Below are 20,417 nucleotides of genomic sequence, written 5' to 3'. Positions count from 1 at the left end.
CCACGGGTGAAATGTTTCTTTAAGTAGTTCAGACTATGACAAGAGAGAGTTCATAACATTTTTTGCACGGGACAACAAAACATACAATAATGTAAAGGTAACTATGTAAGCAGCCAGCAAAATACTTGAAGTTTCTATTCAGTATCTATTGTATCTATCTGAATTTCAGTAAGAAGTATCAGTGTATTTCTTCAAATGTCAGATTCTAAAAAATAGTATATTTTAGGAACATCTGTACTGTAGCAGTCTCTACGTAAATAAAAAGGTTCTTAGGATGCGTAGCCTGCCTTATCTCCTTTGTAAGAAAAGTACAATATGTGTATCAGCCTGAAAAGATGATTAAAAGTTGTTAAGCAAATTACAGGGTATAGATTTTAGATTTTCCTTCAGCTCGTAGTTGTACATAAAATTATGTGAATCAAGGCAATCTAATCTGCATTAATGAACAGCTCTGCACTTTTGGTATGCTGACAATATCTCATACAGATCATTGGCCTCTCTTTGCACCCCAGAATACACACACACACACACACACACACAAGGGCCATAAAGGCTAGCCTTCACATGGCACATCAGGGCCCCCTTCCCTCCCTTACATGCAGTGACACCATCCACTATGATTCATCTCCCTGGCAGTGTGAAGTGTAAAGGAGATTATTACCAGTGAAGGGCTCAGCCCCCCTGAAGATCTACTGCTCTCCCCGTCTGCCCTGCAGAGGAAATGGGAAAATATTGCTAATGTTTACAGCTCCATGAGTGTGTGAGTATGTGTGTGTGTGTAGGTTCATGTTATATGCACTAGTAATGCCTAAAGCCTGACCAGCATGGTTAAGCAGCTCTCAGGCTTGTTTACCATCTAGAAATGTGCTGACTTCAGGGGGTTTTGTGTGTGAATGTTTCTCTATGCATGCGTTTTCAAATACCTGCGCGTGTTTGTGTGTGTGTGTGTGTGTGCGTGCGTGCGTGCGTGTGTGTCATGATGTGTACAATTATTTGTGCACATCAGTAAACCCAGAAGCCAGCTGTTGTTGAAACCTGTACAGTATATTGTACAGTGTTTCTTTGTGTTTCCCTCTTGTTTTTTCTCTATTTTTTGCCCTCACATTTGCTTTTCTGACCAAAACCAAACAGACAAAATAATGCTACTACTGATCAGTAACTGTGCTCAGTGAGAGGGAAGCACACTAATATGCTAATCCAAATGAAAGCCTTTTTTCACATATCATGTAAATTATACTGCAGGTCAGTCTCATTATTCCTTAATGAGTTGTAGGGTAGGGGCATCTCTATCAAGACTCCACTCAGTTCCCCAATCTCCCCAAATTAGCATGAAGATTTTACTCAGTACTCAGACCAGTTGCTATGATTGCAGTTTGTGCATGCAGGTAGGGGAAAGCTTCAATGTCCCTGAGGGCCAATTTGGCATACAACAGTCAATAGTACAAACAATTAATAAAAAAAATGGCAATCCATACAAACAAACATATAGTACAGTCATTCTCACTTATCACTAAATCCATCAGAGAGATTATTGGAAATATAACAATGGTAGTGGTGGTGCAAGGAGGGATGTACAGAGGCCGAATTCATTTGTCTCTCTGAGGGCTTCATGCCACAAAAGGATTTGCATAAATTCCTAAAGATGAAATCTGATGTAGGTAAGCCACCAAGACCAGTGCCAGTTGCCCTTACAATAAAATCTTACAGAAAAGATTATTTACCTTATTACTCCTTACATAATATTATTAGCAGCTTAGTGAGCTTTGAATGTCACTGTGAAATATTAAAGGACCAGTGTAGTGTAGGATTTAGTCATATCTAGCAGTGAAGTTGCAGCTTGTAACCATTTTAATACAGCTCAGCCTTCCAAGTGTGTATAGGAGAAACTACGGGGGCTGTGAAAATTGTGAAAACATGAAGGCTCTATCTAGAGTCAGTGTTTGGTTTGTCCGTTCTGGGCTACTTTACAAACAAGGCGGTTCAACATGGTGAACTCTGTAAAAAAGGACCCGCTCCCTCTGTAGATGAAAATGGCTCATGTAAAGTAACAAAAACAACACCATTCTTATTTTCAGGTGATTTTACACTAATAAAAACACAGCTATGAATATTATATTCCATTACTGTCAGTAGCTCCTACATGTTACACACTGGACCTTTAAAAGAGTTTATGGCCATACTAGAGGCTTTGGTTGATGCTGAACTTTGAATGCTAATATCAGCAAGCCAACGTTCTGATAATGACAATCTTCCTAATTAGCAGGTATAATGTTCACCATTGTCACCATATTAGTTTAGCATGTTAGCATGCTAGCGTTTTCTAATTAGCACAAATATTTACATGTCAGAAAGCAGAAGTAGTACCAGTTTTGAAGCATGATGTACTGTTAGTACATAGTATTAAACTTAGTAGGATTAGCACAACAGACTTATACACACTTATTGCTCTGTCAGTTCCTTGTCAGTGTGCTATTCTTTAATTTACTGACCTCAGACCAGTGTTCACAACCTGAGCTCTCCATGCTGTGATCTGTTAATGCTGTCTGATTGCAAAAAATAATAAGTTAATAGACATTGCGTGATGAGTATATCCAAATGTAATGGAGTATAATTTTTCTCTAAAAATCTACTCAGTTAATCGTAAGAAGTTACAAAAGTACATGTAATGGAGTAATTGTAACTCGTCATACCCACCTCTTATAGACTGTATTTCAGTCTGGGCCAAAGTGGTGGATTGAGCAACTGACTGACCAGAAAATCGACATTGCCAGATAAAAAAACAGAAATATAAGAAAGAATAAACTGTTAAGTGTATAAGAAAAATACAATTTTTATGTGCATATAAAACTGTTTCCTTTAGCCTGCAGTGACACACAGATCTCTACTGGCTCGCTCTGAGCTGCTCTCACTCTCTGTTATATGTCCGTGTTGTGTGTCTGACAAACAGACCGCGGCAGCCCAATGAAAGCAGATTCTGGCCTTGGCTGTCCAGTGCAGACACATGGGTCAGACAGGTTAGCAGAGATGATGGTGCACCTGGCTGCTGAAGGTCAAAGGTCAAACCTTTCATCACTTTCTCTGCTTCCACAAGCCTCCAGAACTGCTTAATGAAAGGTAGCTCTAATCCTCCAAGTATCTGAAACTCTTTTACACCAGTTTAACCACTCCTTAATATGAAATCAAGACATATTCAACTTGAAGTTTATTTATAGAGCAATATGTAATACAAATGCAGTTTAAAATGCATTGGGGGTAATAAAACATTAAAACAAAAAACGTAGAAAAGAAGACAAACACCAGAAACAAAGAAAATAATTATATGCTTATAGTACTTTATGAGAACAATAAACTGAATTTAAAAAAGGTTGATTTTACAGTAAATTAACACAACTACTACACACTGTACATACAACTAGTCTTAATCTTTGTCCACATAAAGAGGATTGAAAAAGGATGGTCTAAAAAATGTGAGACTTGTCAGGCATATTAACAATAATGGTGCAAATTGAGTGCTAAATGCTCTTTTCAGTTTTGGAGACAGCTCTGGGGAGATTAAGGAGATTGGTACCTTGAGCAATGAGAGATCTGCTGGGTTTAAGATGGGTTATAAACTATAAAGACATGTCTGATATGTGGTGTGGAGACTCAGGGATTATTGTCAAAAACAGCAAAAAGGCCTCACTGAAGGTAAAAGTTTTTTGTTCAGTTCTCACCCATGACAATGCTGCTGTGATGATTCTGTCAGAGCCAACAACTTTGCCACACCATTAAGAGCTTTGGACATGAGAAGAAGGACCTTAAATTGTATTGAATTCATAATACTGAAAGTAACAAATGGCCAATGCAGGTGTCTGAGGATAACTGTGAACGAGCTGCTGTCTGTGAGCGGTTTTAGTTGGAAAACCAATTAGGAGGGAAACACAGTAATTCAGCCTATTTATATCAGGCCCTGTTTTCATTATCAGACTAATAAGAAATAGATTTTGGTAGTGGGGCTGTTAATGTGATTATTAAAGTTCAGATCAGCTAAATGTTTAATTTGGTCATACATTTTAAATGAAATAATAATGAAAATACTTTTCAATTAAAGCTTGGCATTCATACTGGTGACTATGTTTATTTTTTTTTAATTAATCACAGAAGATCAAGTGGATGGCTGAGTTCACACCACAACTATAAAGATAGTGGCGAACAGTATCGTTGGGATCACTTTCAGAGCAATTTGATGAACGATAATGTGGTAAAGAACTTATGAAACACTTATAAAACGTAATATTGGGCTGCAAATTACAGATAAAAATTTAATTTTACCTGAGACATATTGCCAAACGGTCTTTAGCGCTGATTGGGCCTCTCTGTAATTTGGTCCTCACTGATGTCCTCTTTTTTACCAATGTATCAATACAATTTGGATTCTCCTAACTCAGTGGTCAGCAACCTTAATGATCAAGCATACTTAATACTTAAGCCAGCAGCAGAGACTTTCTTTTTAGCTAGGGAGACGACTAGCAACCACCGCTGTTGAGCTTCTGCGAAATGGAAGAGGGGCCGGGTCAGGACGCACATTTTAGTTGACGAAATGTAAAAAAAATTTAATTCAATGTGTAATGGCCGCACATGTTTGCAATGGGAGAATGTAAGAATCACATTAGGCCTACAAAGATAGACGAAAATGTTAAAAATGTATCGTTATTCATTTACACATAATGTCTTGTCACAGCCACAGGGAGGCACTGAAGAGCGACTAAAGAGCTGCAGGCCCTGTCCTAACTTCTCTCATCTTTGAAGAACTTTATCCTTCATCAGTGTGCATTCTCACATTATAATAGTTACCGTTACAGTTATTGTTCTTGGTGTGGAGAACAGTAATGTTTGCATTAAGGGGAGCTCTGCCAAGACAATGTGGCCCAGAAGCTTGGTATTTTTTTCTATCACTTGTTTACTCTGAGTTTCTATTTTATTTCAGAGGTTACCTGTAGCTACAACATCAATAATTTGGGACTCAGTAGATTTCCACTTCCTTCATCCTTCAAAGAACTAGAGGCTTTCTTTTTTGAAGAATGGTACAATATTGCTTGACACACAACTCATGGTGTGTCTGACAGCAGAGCATGGAGGACTGGAGCAAAAGAACCCAAGGCTATTGACTAATTCTGAACATAGCCTGCCAAATGCCACGAAGCATTTGTTTTCTCTTGGTTGCAGCCCCTTTTTAGGACTGAAAATCACCTCTAAGTAGCTAACATTCATATATGTGTGTTTGTAAAAACATAATCCTTGAATATATTTATATAAATTAAAATGTTCCCTGCTTATAATTATATCTGCATCCCTGTAATACCCCCCTCATGTATCATCATGTCTTATATCTAATTAGAAAAGATGCATAATAGCCTATTAGAGTAACACTCCCAAACTCTAATTGCCTGAGTCATAAGCCATCAAAGCCCTACTGCGCACTTTAAAGAAGGTCTTGGTTCCAAAACTCATTATTTATCTTCCATCAACAATAAGCTTTTAATAGCAACACATGCAATGTCAAAATGTGTCACCGCAAGCAAAGAATGAGGCCACACTTGACAGTGAGGAAATTTTTTACTGTAAGTGGTGTGTATTTTGAGACCAGATGGGACAGTGGGAAAATAGAAAAAGAAATTGGACTGGGTCAATCTGACATTGTCTGTGCTACACATTTAAAAGAAATGGTTTGCAACATAGCATGCCTGAGCAACTTCACATCGGTTACAGCACATTGAATTGAAAGGCAAAACAAGAAATGCAGTTCTTCTATGAATTTCACAACTGTCTCGAAAACACCGCTTTTCTGTGATCTACATTCATCATCAGATTCATATTTCACAGAGGAAGAACAGGAAATGACGCCCTCTCCTTTATTTTGCTCTTTGTTCTCCCACCTCCTGCATTCTGTCAGATCTGATGCAGATCAGCTGCAGTGTCAACAGGAAGTGTTTGGGGAAACACTACAAAACAGCGATTCACCTCATTACTTATTCATCTGCTTAAATCCCATTTATGCCATTTGCTCAATTGTTCATGGAACCTTTGTGGTGACAGTGACAACTCAGATCTTAAAGGATAATTCTGTTTTATCACAACTTGGGTCTGTCTTTAGTCATTATTTTTATCGGTTATGATAATGCTGTACTCATAATTGTAATTGCTGAGATCTAGGAAAGCGGAAAGACATCCCTACAGCAAAGTTACATGGAGCAAGAAACAAGCAGTTGATCAAAAGCTGGAGTCTGGAACAGACCTAGAACTCAAGCCCACCATCCACCCCTGCCCAGTATCCTACTTGCAGGTGTCCAGTCCAGAGCAGGATGAATGATCCTAGGATGACTAGATTCCAACTGGACATGGAAGACTGTGGCATCCTCTGTCTAACTGGGACATGGCCCAGATTGAGCTGTCCAACCATCTGAGTCCCTTTTTGTGTGGATGGAGCGGAGCAGTCAAAACGGTGGTGGGATTCACAGTTGGTGTAAACCCAGACACAATAATATTCTCTCATCCTTCTGCTGCCTGGCTTTGGGCACCTGATAATCTCATGCTGTCCATTCTACCTTGACTTTGGCCATCATGTTAGCTGTGTGACGCACTGCCCTAAACTCTGCTGGATGTTTTCAACAAACAGTTTGGGGCATCATTTTAATGTTCGCCTTCATTTTCTCTTCCAAATATGTTCGGTTAACCTGGGGGTTTGATTAAAACCTCTATGATCGTGTTTTTTAGCCCATCTAACTTCCACATTCCAGAGATCTCAGACATTAATGTAAGTACAGTGTTAAATTATATGTAATAAACCAGAATGGTCCTTATATCTTGTATTGTTAGGGCCACATGGCGAGGACAAAACAGTTGACTAATATATGAACAACATTCATTGGAACTAAAGAGTAGGAAACGCAAGACGTTGTGCTGTTTCTGTCAGGACGACTCAGGTGCTGTGTGTTGTTTTATGCGATATGTTCACCTGCGCAGGAGATGAGTTTGCAGAAAAATAACAGGCTTGCTTTGGCCATCAAACACACACAACACACACAACACACACCCACACACACACACACATAAAATCCCACCCACACAACTAATAATAATGCCTCTCTATAATCACCAGCTATGACATAATGTGTCTAATAACTAATATGTCCTGCAGTATATTAACACTGCTGGGCTGCTGTGGACACAACAGGGACCTCATCTTCTTTCCTCTAACACTGACCCTTAGTCAGCCTTATGTAATGTAGACTCTCTTGCCATTACAACTGGGGTTATTCTGTCCTTTTATTGCACCTTCAGCACCTTGACCAGCACTGTGGCCGCCTGTAACATGATAATAGCCCTCCATCCTATTCTCCGTCTGGCTCCTTCCTTTCTCCATTTCTTTATTCGTCTATCACACACACACGTCCTGGTTCTGTTTTCTCTCGACTGCTCTGTCACTCAGTGTCGCTCTCCTCCAGTTTACTTGCGGATGCCGATTGCCTCTGTAATGCACTGAAAATGTCCTGGGTGGCTATTCAGAGCAAATTGCTTTGTGTTGTGTTGCTGTAGGGCCCAGACTAACTGAACTGGGGAAGCAGGCTGAGGCCTCTACAGTTTGGGGGAAAATAATGACAGAGGCTGCTAAAGGGCCTCGCTGTTAGGCTCCAGTTTTTGCTTTTACAGCACAGAAATAGCTGTGGCATGATAGTACAACACCGTGGTAATGAAGCCCCTAGGTGTACACTCACCTCTTAGTTAAAAAAAGGGATGGAAAGAGTACTAGAATACTGTAGTCACCTAAAAGTACTTTTACTTTAAAGAAATTCTACTCAAGTTAAAGTAAGCGTATTTGTGTAAAAATGAACTTAAACACAACAGTCAGGTCAGTTAAAATGTACTTTGAGTAAACGTTATTTAGGCTACAAAATAATCTGCATTAAATGTCAATTTATAAACTAGTGGAACAACATGAGTAACATGAGCCCTAATGTAAACCCCCTCGAATTTACTTGATATGTCATTCAATAATAATTCAATTTCTATAGATGACAGCCTGTGCTTAGGGTTAGAGGATTAGGGTTAGGGTCTATGGACACTGCGGCGAGTGCAACAGGCATTATTAAGCCACATACATTAAATAGCCTGACACAGGATCAACAGTAGAATAAAACATCACCACAGCAGGGTTAGGGTTAGGACAGCACAGAGATGTATTAGCAATAAAGACATTGGCTGCAGCCACTAATACACATATATAAGCAAAGAAGAGACTGCACAGATTTAACATGCAGCGTAGTGCACACACAACGCAACGCTGACGCTCTCATCTGTACAGTGAGTTACAATATTAAGTGAATTTGTTGTTCTACTCAGCTGACTGAACAACTTCTCTGCTTGGTCATTGTCAGTGCATAATATAACCAGTCCATTAAACCTCTCTGTCCCACTGCACTCCTCAAAGTTTTTGAGCTGAATGAGACTCTGTAATTAAATCAGGGATTATTGTCAAAAACAGCAAAAAGGCCTCACTGAAGGTAAAAGTTTTTTGTTCAGTTCTCACCAATGACAATGCTGCTGTGATGATTCTGTCAGAGCCAACAACTTTGTCAGTCATAAATCAAACTTTGATCACACTTGTGCACATCATAAAGAGTAATGTCCATGGTGAGGGTCCACAGTAACAGCACAGTCCTGTCCCCCTGGCTGAATGTCAGTTGCATAATTAAGGATATCTCAATTTAGGTAACAGGTAAAATATTTTTATAGGGTCTTATATCCTGTTATTTTTTAATCAGGCTATTTCAAATAATAGCAGGGCTATAATATTTGAGAGAAGAGGATGCATTATAACAAAAAATTTTATTGCTGCCTTTCCCCAGATTGTGTGACATCACAGAAATAAATAACACATTCCTTATGGGTCACCTGAGTTAACAGAGGGTGTTGTTGAAGGGGGGAATTGCAGTGTTGAAAAGAAGAGAGAGAAGAAGTTTTTCGTGAGGCATTTGCAACATGTGGCTGTGCTATATGTGCAAGATGCAACACTTTTATAAGAACTATGAAAGGTTGTGGTTGGATGGGGCTGAGTTTACAGTCTACTATATAAATTGCGTATTTGTAGGACACCTTATAAATAACTCTCAAGTCCTACTCTGAGGAAGGAGTGCTTCAGTAAGCGTGATTATTCCCAGGAGTGACTCTGAGATAAATATGGTCCTAGGCTAGACTTTGTGCATCTCTGGTGTTTTTGAGCTGCAATTTGAGCTGAGAGCAACTGCAAAAAGCTAAATAACTGCCATTTCCAGATGACCATCAGTTACTCTGAATACTTTTTGCTATGCAGTGTGGTTCTTTATTTGTCCATGCATACTGCAGACACAGTAAAATTGGTTTTGTATTATATTTATTGCGTTAAGAGGTTTGATCTCTTCTTCTCTTGTTTCAGGTTGCAAATGATGCAGCAAAGGATCTCAAGAACACTCTGAACACCAGCAACTACAGAGGACCCCCAAAAAGTCATTTATCTGTGTTTGAGAGAGAGAGAGAGTGTGTGTGCTCTGTAACTTTCATGTGCTTTTAAAAGCGCAGCTGTTTTAGTCTGGGCCAAGACACCATCAGATTAACTGTATCTTTTTATGCACTCGCCCCATATTTAAACTGGATATGGGTCAGGCTGGCTCTTTTTATATACTGTTCTCATTACATTTTTGGGTCACTCAGCTTTTTACACTGGAAGCCTTGTAAATAAATCATATGTCCCTGATCTGCTTCATAATGTTGGTCATCTGTTAATATCTGTGCGTCGTGTGAATTTATGTTGAATTATGCAGGGAGCTGTTTCCATATGGCTGTATATGGGAACAGCAAACAATGTAACACACACGCACAGAGTCACATGCCATGTTGCGTTTAATGTGTCGTCAGAAAGCATCTCTATTCAAATGAGTCAGGCTTGGCAGTGGACACTACTGTCCCAGCGAGGCAAGCGGAAAAGGGCAGGGGGGAAGGGGGCTGACTCTGCAGGGATGGTGGCTAGGAATAGAAGCAGTCAGATGGGGCAGTATTGATCAGCAGGAGGGGTCAGAGGATCAGCTGGCGGAGACCGCAAACTCGTCCCACGTCAGAGGGAGGTACACAGTGTAGGACACGGGGCAAATAGGCTAGATGCAGTATGGACACATTGTGGCATTTGAGAAAGGAAGGCAGGTTATTACATGCTGCACTCCATAAAACACTATGCTGAAATCACACAAGATGCTTGGTTCAGTAACTGATGAGAAGAAGAAGAAACTAGGAGAACTCTATAAGGATTTTTTGCTCCTACTGGCTATTTTTAAACAGTTTGATCAAGTGTTCACTCATGGGATCAAGGATTTAGGTAATATAACTAAAACATTTTTTTCAGTGGAAACCATTTTAGTTAAAGGCCCCTCTGCGAAAAATCGAATGAATATGGTTTACAGATTGACTAGGACTGAACCAATTCCAAATCTGAAAAATGTTCTGATGCTTTCAGCTAACTTTTTTGCAGAATTTCCAGAAAATTGAAAAAAACAAATGAGAATGAATGCGTGTTTTCATCCACTTCTGTTATTAGGAGTTGGTTCATCGAGATAAACAGCCATGACATAATGTTTGTTTGTTGTTTTCATCATGATGTTGTTTCACATGCTCCATGTCATCCCTTCTCTCTCTACCCACTTTCCTGTCTATCTTCTATCCTATCTAATAAAAGGAAAAAGAAAAAATATATTTATTTATATATTATATATAAAAACATAGCCTATATTATATAAAATTGTATTTTTTTCTTTATGGCAGGGGGAAAATGTATCATTTCAGAATTACATATCATTGTATTTATTGCTTTTCCAACAGACACAGACAAATGGACTTACCTTAGATGTCACCCAGTTGTAGCTAAGTTGTGGCCAGTGTTTGATACGTTTTGTGTGTTCTTGCTTGTGCTAGCTGTATTAGCGTCCACAGGATCCTCCTCGCACTGCATAAGTGTCACAATGCCGTCTCACCAGGTGAGTGTGAACATTTGTCGTGCTTCCATTGTCCTTAATTACTGTCTGACAGATCTTACAAATGGACAGACTTTTTTCCAACTGTCCTTTCTTCTTATGAAATTAAAATGTCTTCCAAACAGTTGCAGGTTTTCAACCACCAAGGTGTTCATCCAACAAACCCAAAGTTTTCTTTTTTGTTTATACTATAAAAGAATTTTATAGAATTTTACTATCTCATAGCAACAAATTATCATAATATATGTGTGAAAGTTGAATTGTCAAAGCTCGCATTCTTGGCCATACACTGTTTTTTTTTATGAATGGAACTTTCTACCCATTGAAGCTGCAAGTAACTCTTACCTCCACCTCCCCCTTGCTCACATCTTTGACTGCAACTACCCTGAACATTTTTAGCATTATTCACAAGTTATAAAAAGCTAATGACTAAGCAGTATTAATGCTACAGGATTTTACATTGTGATAGATTACCTCCTGAGTAGACCTTTCTGTTGGATCTCTGTTCTACTTATCTATCTCACTGATCTATAAGGAACTGACACTCTGACAGCTTCTTCCTCCTCTCTGCTCTCTGTTTGCTCCACAGTTTTCCCATCTGCAATCCCTCCATCTTCACTTCCATCTATCTGAGTTTCAGAGGCCCTGAGCGGTTAAAACTTGGGTGGACATCTTTGCTTTTTCGTTATTTAGAGCCTGAAGACTCTGACAGAGGGCAGCGATCCTTCTGTCCTCCACTGACAGCTCTGCCACTGTTCTCTCTTTGTCTCCTCTCTCTTGTTCTTTTTATAGAAAAGCTGGCTTGCTTCAGTTCATCAAAAACTGACCTCCTTTTATCTTCCTGTTCAAATGTTTAAATATTTTTCGCAGCTTTATAATTGTCCTGTCTGCTTGATTTGATGTTGAAAATGTAATTTTTTTTCCTGCATTTTGTGGCTGGTAATTTCCATTTCTTTTTTCAAGACAGTGGCCCTGATCTCTGTAACTTGCTGTAAAATGGATTGAGAGTCATTTAAAACTTTATACAAGTAGAGGTGGGGCACTGACTTATGCAGGGGTGGAATGAATGTGTCTCAGCTTCTCAGTCATCCCAATGAATGCAATTGCAATACTGTTTATGGACCCCTAGTATGCAGAAATATTCATAAACACTAGGTGAAAATAACACATTTATACCACATGCAAAAAAACTGCATGGTTACTTCCCATGACTAGGGACATGGGATTAGCATAATAATCCATAAAAAGTGGGCATGTATGCAAAGGGGAGACTTGTGGGTACCCCTAGAACTCATTTTCATTCAGATGTCTTGAGGTCAGAGGTCAAGGGATTCCTTTGAAAATGGCCATGCCAGTTTTTCCATTGTCAAAATTTAGCCTAACTTTGGAGCGTTATTTAGCCCGCGATATGCTAGCATGACATGGTTGGTAACAATGGATGTGTTAGGCCATCTTGTTTAATATGATCTAGCTTTAAAATGGAGCCTCTGAAAGCAGAAAGTGCAGTAGAAGAGATAAGGATAATGGGGCGGCACTTGCGGTGGAAATGCCCCTGGTATCTGGCCAATGATTGAGATCTGCTCCAAAATGTTATGGGTTCATGAAAATCGGACTAGTAGTTTTTCCATAATCCTGCTGACAGACAAACAAACAAACTGCACACATAACTTAAATCTTTTTTTTGTAAACAAATATAATATTTATGAATTGAACAGTGATGTTCTAAATTAATTAGCCATGTAGTGATGCTCAACAAAACAAAATCAATCTAAATCTTCAGTAAAGAGAATTTTTAAGTACTAGATTATTGCTGCTTCTACAGACACGAGAACAGAAACAAAGTGTGCTTTCTCAAATAAAACAAAATCACTGCTGCTGGGAGAGGCAGTGAAGCCCCTCAAGGCCCATGCAAAGCCAGAAGGAAAACATGGGGGAGACATTGTAGAAATCAATGCAGTAATGTATCATTATTTTCTTTCCCTCTGTATCATTCCCATACATCATCATCAAAAAAAGTCTTTGAAAGCATGGAACAAGAATCAAAGGAATGCTCAAGAAATCAATCGACCTCTGTCCAGGAGTAATGAGAAGATGCCCAAAAGAATACGTGGCTGCCCTTGAGATGCTTCTCTCAGCAAATCTACAGCAAAGCCAAACAAGGGACGGTGAAAAAAAGAAAGGTGAGGGCCATGGCTGTCTGTAAAGAGAAAAGTGTTCAGTTCTCTTTTGACTGGAGTCAATGAATTCCAGGGACAGACAGAGAGAGAGTTTGCAGACGTGTCTGCAGCAGTCTGAGAAATATCTTCTGCTCTTTAAAGAGACATGGCAATGTGGAGACGTAGAGGAGGAGAATCCTGCAGAAGGGTGAACTACTGAAGGTGAGAAGTCTGAGTCAAGTAACTGACACGTTCAAGTCAACTTTTAAGTCAATTGGAATGTTCAAGTCAAGTCTCAAGTCTTGATTGTTGTGTCTCATTTCCAGGTGGTCAAATACCAATGCTTTGGGTTATGGTAAATAACCCAATTTGTGCCCAGGTCGTCAAATGCCGAATCTTTTATTTGACTACCTGGGAATGAGACTCAACAATCACCTATATTTCTGAACCACCTGTAAGTCGTAGTTTTGAGACTGACTGAAGCATCCTCAATATGTTGGTGAATGTGTAAGCAGACACACTGTCACAGATGTTTGACTGCACAGACTCACAGTAACTGGGTACAGATTTACACTTTCCTTTTTCTGTGGTCCAAAGCGATCTCCAATTCTCTCAGATGAATGCCTTCCAAGAGAAAGAAAAGACAAAGTGCTTTCAGTCCCTTTTATCCCAGGGGTTTCCTCCAGCTGATAATTCACTACTTTAACCATCAAACAGTGTTTCATGTGGTCCCAAGCTCTTAGTGAGCTGACGGTCTCTACAGACATAAAATATTAACTGTATGTCTGTCTGTGTCTCCCTCCTGGAAAGGCTACAGTATACTGTACCTGGGCCTCTTGCTGGTTTTCAGCTGAATGGAGATTAAAGGGGCCGATACACAAATCACGTCAGAGCTACACAGAAGATGAAGAGAAAGAACACACCTCCTTACTTTTGTGCCTTCCTGACTGAAGGTAGCGTTCTTTGATGCAGTAGGGACACAGTGCTCATTTACAGGTGAATGTGTGTGTTTGTGTGTATTAGTGTGTGTGCTGGCAGCAGCTTAGAATCCCCCAAGGTAACAGGCAGGAGTACATGAGGGAAATTCTGTGTTGGTAAAGGGTTTCATCTACATCTACCTGACTCTGTCCTCTACTTGCCTGTCACTTGCCACATGTCACCTATGTTCCACAGAGTAATATCTACTAAGATGTTCAAGGATGACCAAGCAAAATGTATTTATTTATATATATATTTTATTTATAGCACTTATTTATTTTATACTGGCCCTTCATGCAGCTTCAGTTCAGCCTCTGTCTGAAACAAGCCATTTTAGCTCCTGTCTCTTTAAGTCCAGTTTCTTCTGATAAGCCAACTTTGCGGAAGCCTGACGAAGTGCTGCACACAGTGCTTATGAACACTGCTTAGTCCTCTTGCCGGTGTCCTCTCAATGGCATGACAGCTCCAGTAACTTAGATTTAAAAATAGCAAAATGGGGCATTGGATTTACTGTTTATTTAAGTTTAATATTTCAACTTTCACTTGTTTTGTCTTGTTGTTTCTGCCAGGACAAATCATTTTTACATATGCACTGTAAAAAGTATTTTCAGTGCCATGACAGTACATGAAAAGATGTGTCTTGAACGGTGGTGAATACCTTCTAATAGACTATTTTCTCTTTTCTTGTTCATCAATGTGAAGGTCAGTTTTAGGCCCCGTTAAGTGGAATCGAGAAGCGAAGAGATAGAAGTCCCTTAGGGGAGATGTGCACATGAGAGAAGAGCAGAAGAAGGATTTTTAATGAATCTGTGAGCAACCTTTGTGTGGTTAGAGGGTGGCAAGGGATTTTTGCAGTGTGTATAGGGCTCCCATTGTCTTTCTTTGGGACATCAGTGCAGTAATTGGTAAGGGGGTCTGGGAGAAACCAACAGGGAATTGATTGGCCTTTACCCCATGTGCAGCTGTCTGTGGTTCATGAGGTATTATTCTATTGCAGACCATCAAAACACGTCTCTTCCCCCTAAGAGACGATTATAACATGACTGGATGTTTTTTGCTCATTATTGGAATTCCGGTGCCTTTCATTTAAATCTGAAATCCATGAATGTACCACAGTTAAAGGTAGTTGATTTCTGTTACAGTCAAGCGACATCCTCTGTGGCTGGGACATAAAGTCAGCACAGAAGTATCGAAAACTGCAGTTCCTTGAACGGCTACTTGAGGCTGAATACATAAGTGCATCAATCTCCATAATGATTGATACATATTTGGTACACCCTGTATGTGGGATTGACTCAAACTACAGCATGTTCATCATAATGAAGGAACATGTCACCCAGTCCAACAGCGTGACTCACTTATGTGTTTTTAATAGTTTTTGGAAAACAATGGAGCTCTATGACACAGAGGAATAAGCTATATTAGGCTTTGGCTCCCCTGGGAGTAACTGTTGGTTTTTAGACAGTAGAACACACAGTGCTTGCTGTGAAATGCTTAGAAATGACCAAGATACAGATAAAATAGTAAATATATCACTGAGTGACTCAAGCTTCCTGAAAACAATATCCTCTAGCATGTCACAAGAACCAAAACTTTGGTACCAAGTCGATGCCAAAATTGCCAGTGTGACAGTACTTGTTTTTCTACGGCACCAAAGACACTATGGATGCAATTCTTCCAGACCTGACAAAGGCAACACGCCTACTAGTTATTCTAGTCTGCCATAGGAAGAAAAACACCTACCAGCCCGACAGAACAACAATGCACTGAAGATGGTGACAAGTGCAGCTACAGCGACATCTCCACCTCAACTTCTCAAAAAGAACAGTAAAAATGTATTTTACATATGAACTCCGAACCAAGTCGGGACTTTGTCCGAATGTACCCCTTAACACATGTTGGACACAACAGGAGATTGTTCTTGTCAGGTGTTTCTCACGTGTTAAAAAAAAATTGCATGCAGGAGTAAGAGGAAGAGGAGAGGACTCATCTCTAATGATTATGATTTTTGAGGTGATATCAAACTATCAAAATGTCCACAAAACTATAATTGGGATACAAATGGAGGGCAGTGCGACTCCTGTGTGCCTGCCACCGAGAGACGCTTCATGGACAACTAGGAGCAGGACGCACAGACTGTGTGGAAATCTGCCGTCTTTACATCACAGATGACAAAGAATGACATTAAACATGAGGTAAAAAAAAAGTAGACTCATGATATTGATTGGCAAATAGTCTATATGAAAATAAAAACAATTGACTTAAGAGCAGAAAGCAAAACAGCAAGCGGGAAAGAGTGTGTTGAATAGTTGTTTTAAGGTTTAACGTTCAAAGGTTTTTACTAAAGGAGTGTTTGTTAAAGTACACAGGATTTATTGTTTTGTTTTTATTATTTACTGTGCTATCAAATTGCGTATCGACAACTGTGGAATTTCACTGGTATTAGTATCAACTACTAAATGTCTAGCATTGTGACGTCCCTACTTGCTACAGTGATGTGAGCGACTACTGATGCAGAGACCTCAGTCGAAAATCCTGTAACTATTTCCCTCTCCATCACAAGACTGATTGATGGTTGTCTCATGGTACCACTCTCAGCTATAAATCAACTTGTCATCTATGTAACAATATTGTTGTTTCAGAGTAGCATGCATAGGTGAACACAATATTCAAAAACACACCCGTATGGAACGTCTTGTCCTATATTCTCCTTCTTTAACACATCTTTTTCCTTCCCATTCCTCACCTCTGAATTTGTTATTTATTTTCTCTCCTCCCATATTCTCAGTTTCTCAGCATGAAGCTCATCTATCCAAGGAGAACCTGGGTCCTTTCCTCCTCGTTGCATTCAGAGTCTCTTCTCTCTTTGCCTTGTCATCGTGAGCTTTCGCAGCCACATGGCTTCTGCTTGGCTTTCACTCAGTTGCTGAATCATCGCTTTGATTCCCTTCGTTCTGTCTGTTTTCCTCCATCATCTGCCAGCTCTCAGTCCCTAGCCACTGATCCAAGAAAAAGTTGCTGCTTCTCTGTGCTTGCTTATGTAATTTCAACTTATTTATATGTTATATTATGTAATGGTTTTGCTGCAGTAGCAACCCTCAAAACAATGTTGTTGCCAGTAAGGCTTTATGCAGAGATGAATCATGTGGCGCAAACAACTAATGTGTGGCAATGCGTTTGTTAATGAGGGCTTTCGTTAGCATAATAGCCACATTGGTGGGCTAGCTAGCTCTCTGGGCCCTCGCTATCTTCATTTAGCTTGCTAGTATTCAGCCTGCATTTTAGTAAGGCCCATTAGTGGCAGGATTTTGCTTTCATTGCCCTAATTGTTAGCTCTGTAGATACAACACATGTCTGATTAAGAGTAACATCTGCAGCTATGAGGCTGCTGTACAGTTTAATGTGGCACCTTCTGTTCAGTTTAAATGCCTAAACTGGATTTACATTAGAAGTACACTTATAAATAAATATAAGTAACAGGTCTGAGAAAATAACCCTGATGATGTCATCTGAGCAGAAAAGCTGCCTTATAAATTGGAGGTATGGAGTTTGAATTGATTGATTGATTTTTGGAAATTGAGGAGGCTGCTACATGGATCCAAGGCCTCTATACACTGACATCCTTTAACAGTGAAAGAAACATGCTTAAACCTTTAGTCTTCAATCCAAAATGTACTAGATCTAAGAATAAGACGCATCCACCAATGGCTGATGTGGAGGCAACAAAAGACAGCCTGTTTCAAATTTCTTACCATGAGAAGTTTACAAACCAACCAGATTTGACATGACACAAGTTATGTGTTTTTAAAATAGTCAAAACTTGTTTTTCCCCCTGCTGTATTGCTTTAACTGTGCTAGCCAGCTAGATGGCAATAGTGGTCAGTCAGTTGGTTTATCACTTTAGTCCGGACTGAAATATCTCAGCAATTATTGGATGGATTGCTGATACATTTTGTACAGACATTCATGGTTCCCAGAGGATGCATCCTACTCACTTTGATGATGCTCTGCTGAACCTTTCGTCTAGTGCTACCAGCAATGCCCAAAAGATAAATTCTAATTAATATAATAAGACTTTGGTGAACTCCTGACTTTTCAGCTAGCACCACCAGCAGCAGGTAAAGATTTTCATTTATCCAGTGAAAACAAAATGAATTGGCACACAATTTGGTACAGACATTAATGGTTCTTAGACAATGAAGCTTAATGACTTTGGTGATTCTCTGATGTTTCCTCTAGTGCCACCATGATGTTGATGATGGATTGCTATAGAATTCTCGTCTTTCCCTCAGGTTGAACATGACTTTGCTGATCACTTTTTCTCACCTCCCATCATCAGTCAAACTTCTTAAATATCCAATACTTTATGACCAAATACAAAACCAATGCATTCATTAGCCTTAGCTACACTTTGTGTGTATAGTTAATTAGCAAATGGTAGCATGCTAACATGCTTAACTAAGATGGTGAAGTTAATAAAAAAAAAAACTGTTAACATCAATATGCTTCCATTGACACTGTGAGCATGTTAGCATGCTGGTGATAGCATTTAGCTCACTAGCATGGCTGTAGACTTGAAAATAGTGCAGATGGATGGCACAAGTAGATATTGTAATTCTATTGTTATTGTAGCGATATCATTCACCAGACATTTATCACCCAATAAACAGCAGGTTTCAAATATATGCAGGTAAAATGTTATGTCATGAAAGAGTGTGTGTATTTGTGTGTTTGTGTACACTGTATACCTGTAAATATGCATTTAACAATTCACAGTCGACCTAATTACTTTGCACATCCGTTGGCGTTGTTCCCAGATGGAGGCAAGGCGAGTGGGCAGGTGTATGTGTGACTGTGTTTGAGAGAGTGCTAGTTTAATATGTCACTTATGTTCCTTCTCTCCCAGGAGGCCACATGGAGGGGCGAGGAACCGGTCTCACTGAATGGCAGATTTGGGCCAATTAAGCTGGAACTGGAGCATATATACACAAATTCACACACACACACACACACACTGATGAGCTCCAGCCCGACCTGACAACACCATGTGGATACACCCTCCTGCTCTTTCATACACACACACAGAGACACGTTTCCCTTCTGTTGCAAATCTCACAGGCACTTAAGCAGGTACTCAGTCTGTTTTCTGTCCGCACACACAGACACACACACACACACACCTACACACACACACACACAGACTGTATGCTTACATATCCACTGCAGCTCTCTGTCCCTCCCTCACACACACACACACACACACACATCCACTGCAGCACTCCTGTCTCTTCCTTCCTCTCACACACACATACATACAGTATCTCCTGCAATACATTTCTATGTCTTCCACATGTGCTTTTTTTCCTTTCTCCACTGGGAAAACGGATTGATCCCATCCTGCACAGATTCCCCGTCAGTGGAAATCTGCTCAGGAATATTCATATCAAACATCGCCTGTTCTCTCTTGCTCCCGGAATCTGAACATCAGCTCAATGTCATACAAGGCTAAGAAAGGCTCCAGTACATCTGTAGCTGAATATTCTCCTTTTGTTGAAATCCCCACAGTGACACAGGCTACTTACTCTGAGTGCAAGCTCTAGCCGTGTGTAAAATAGTGTGTGTCTGTTTATGTGTCTTCAACATTTATATTCTCATATTCATACTGAAGCAAACAGGAAAATTGTGGATTCTGTTTGTGTGTTTTTTATTTTGTTTTTGTCATGAATGCCCGCCTGCCTGCCTGCCGCACCAGCAGACACAACCACAACAGAAATTCTCAATCCAGATTCAGGCTCGTTCAATTATTCATACTGCTATTGCGGTGCTCTGGCACACACAGAGAGAGAGAGAGGAGGGATGGAGGAGGAGAGAGGCTGTGAAGGAAGGGAGGGAGAGGGAGAAAGAGAAGCATGAGGAGGGGCGGTATTGGTGTTTCCTAAGAAAGGCAGCTTTAGAGATGGAATATGTATGCGTTCCCAGTGGCAGAATCTACTCTGTTTCACTGTCGCCCTGCTGCGTTGCCTCATAACCTCTCCTATCTCTTGTTGCTTTCTCTCACTCTGTCTTTTGTCTGCCTCACTTTGCTCCATTTGATCTGTCTTTCTCTTTCACATCCTCTCATTCTTCTTCTCCTTCTCCCTTCTCTTTCCTGTTCACCTCATCTGTCGCTCTCTATCTACTTTATTTACAGATCTCTCCTCCACCCTCCTTACTCTTCCTCTCTTTCCGTGTGACACTGTATCCCTGC

General features: G+C 40.0%; 1 protein-coding gene across 1 annotated transcript in view; it reads left to right on the top strand.

The window, feature by feature from the left end:
• Positions 1–9,553, top strand: part of LOC118327455 (endonuclease V-like) — a 60,767-nt gene extending 51,214 nt beyond the window's left edge. The window contains exon 9 of the mRNA XM_035660820.1: positions 9,452–9,553. The gene's annotated coding sequence lies outside the window, so the exon portion shown is untranslated. The remainder of the gene's footprint in view (positions 1–9,451) is intronic.
• Positions 9,554–20,417: the final 10,864 nt, after the last annotated feature.

Source organism: Morone saxatilis, unplaced genomic scaffold (assembly GCF_004916995.1).
Source record: "Morone saxatilis isolate NCDOM2014 unplaced genomic scaffold, NCSU_SB_2.0 Contig17, whole genome shotgun sequence".
NCBI classification, from domain to species: Eukaryota; Metazoa; Chordata; class Actinopteri; family Moronidae; genus Morone; species Morone saxatilis.
The sequence above is the reverse complement of the archived record's forward strand: the minus strand, read 5'-3'. Positions and strand labels throughout refer to the sequence as shown.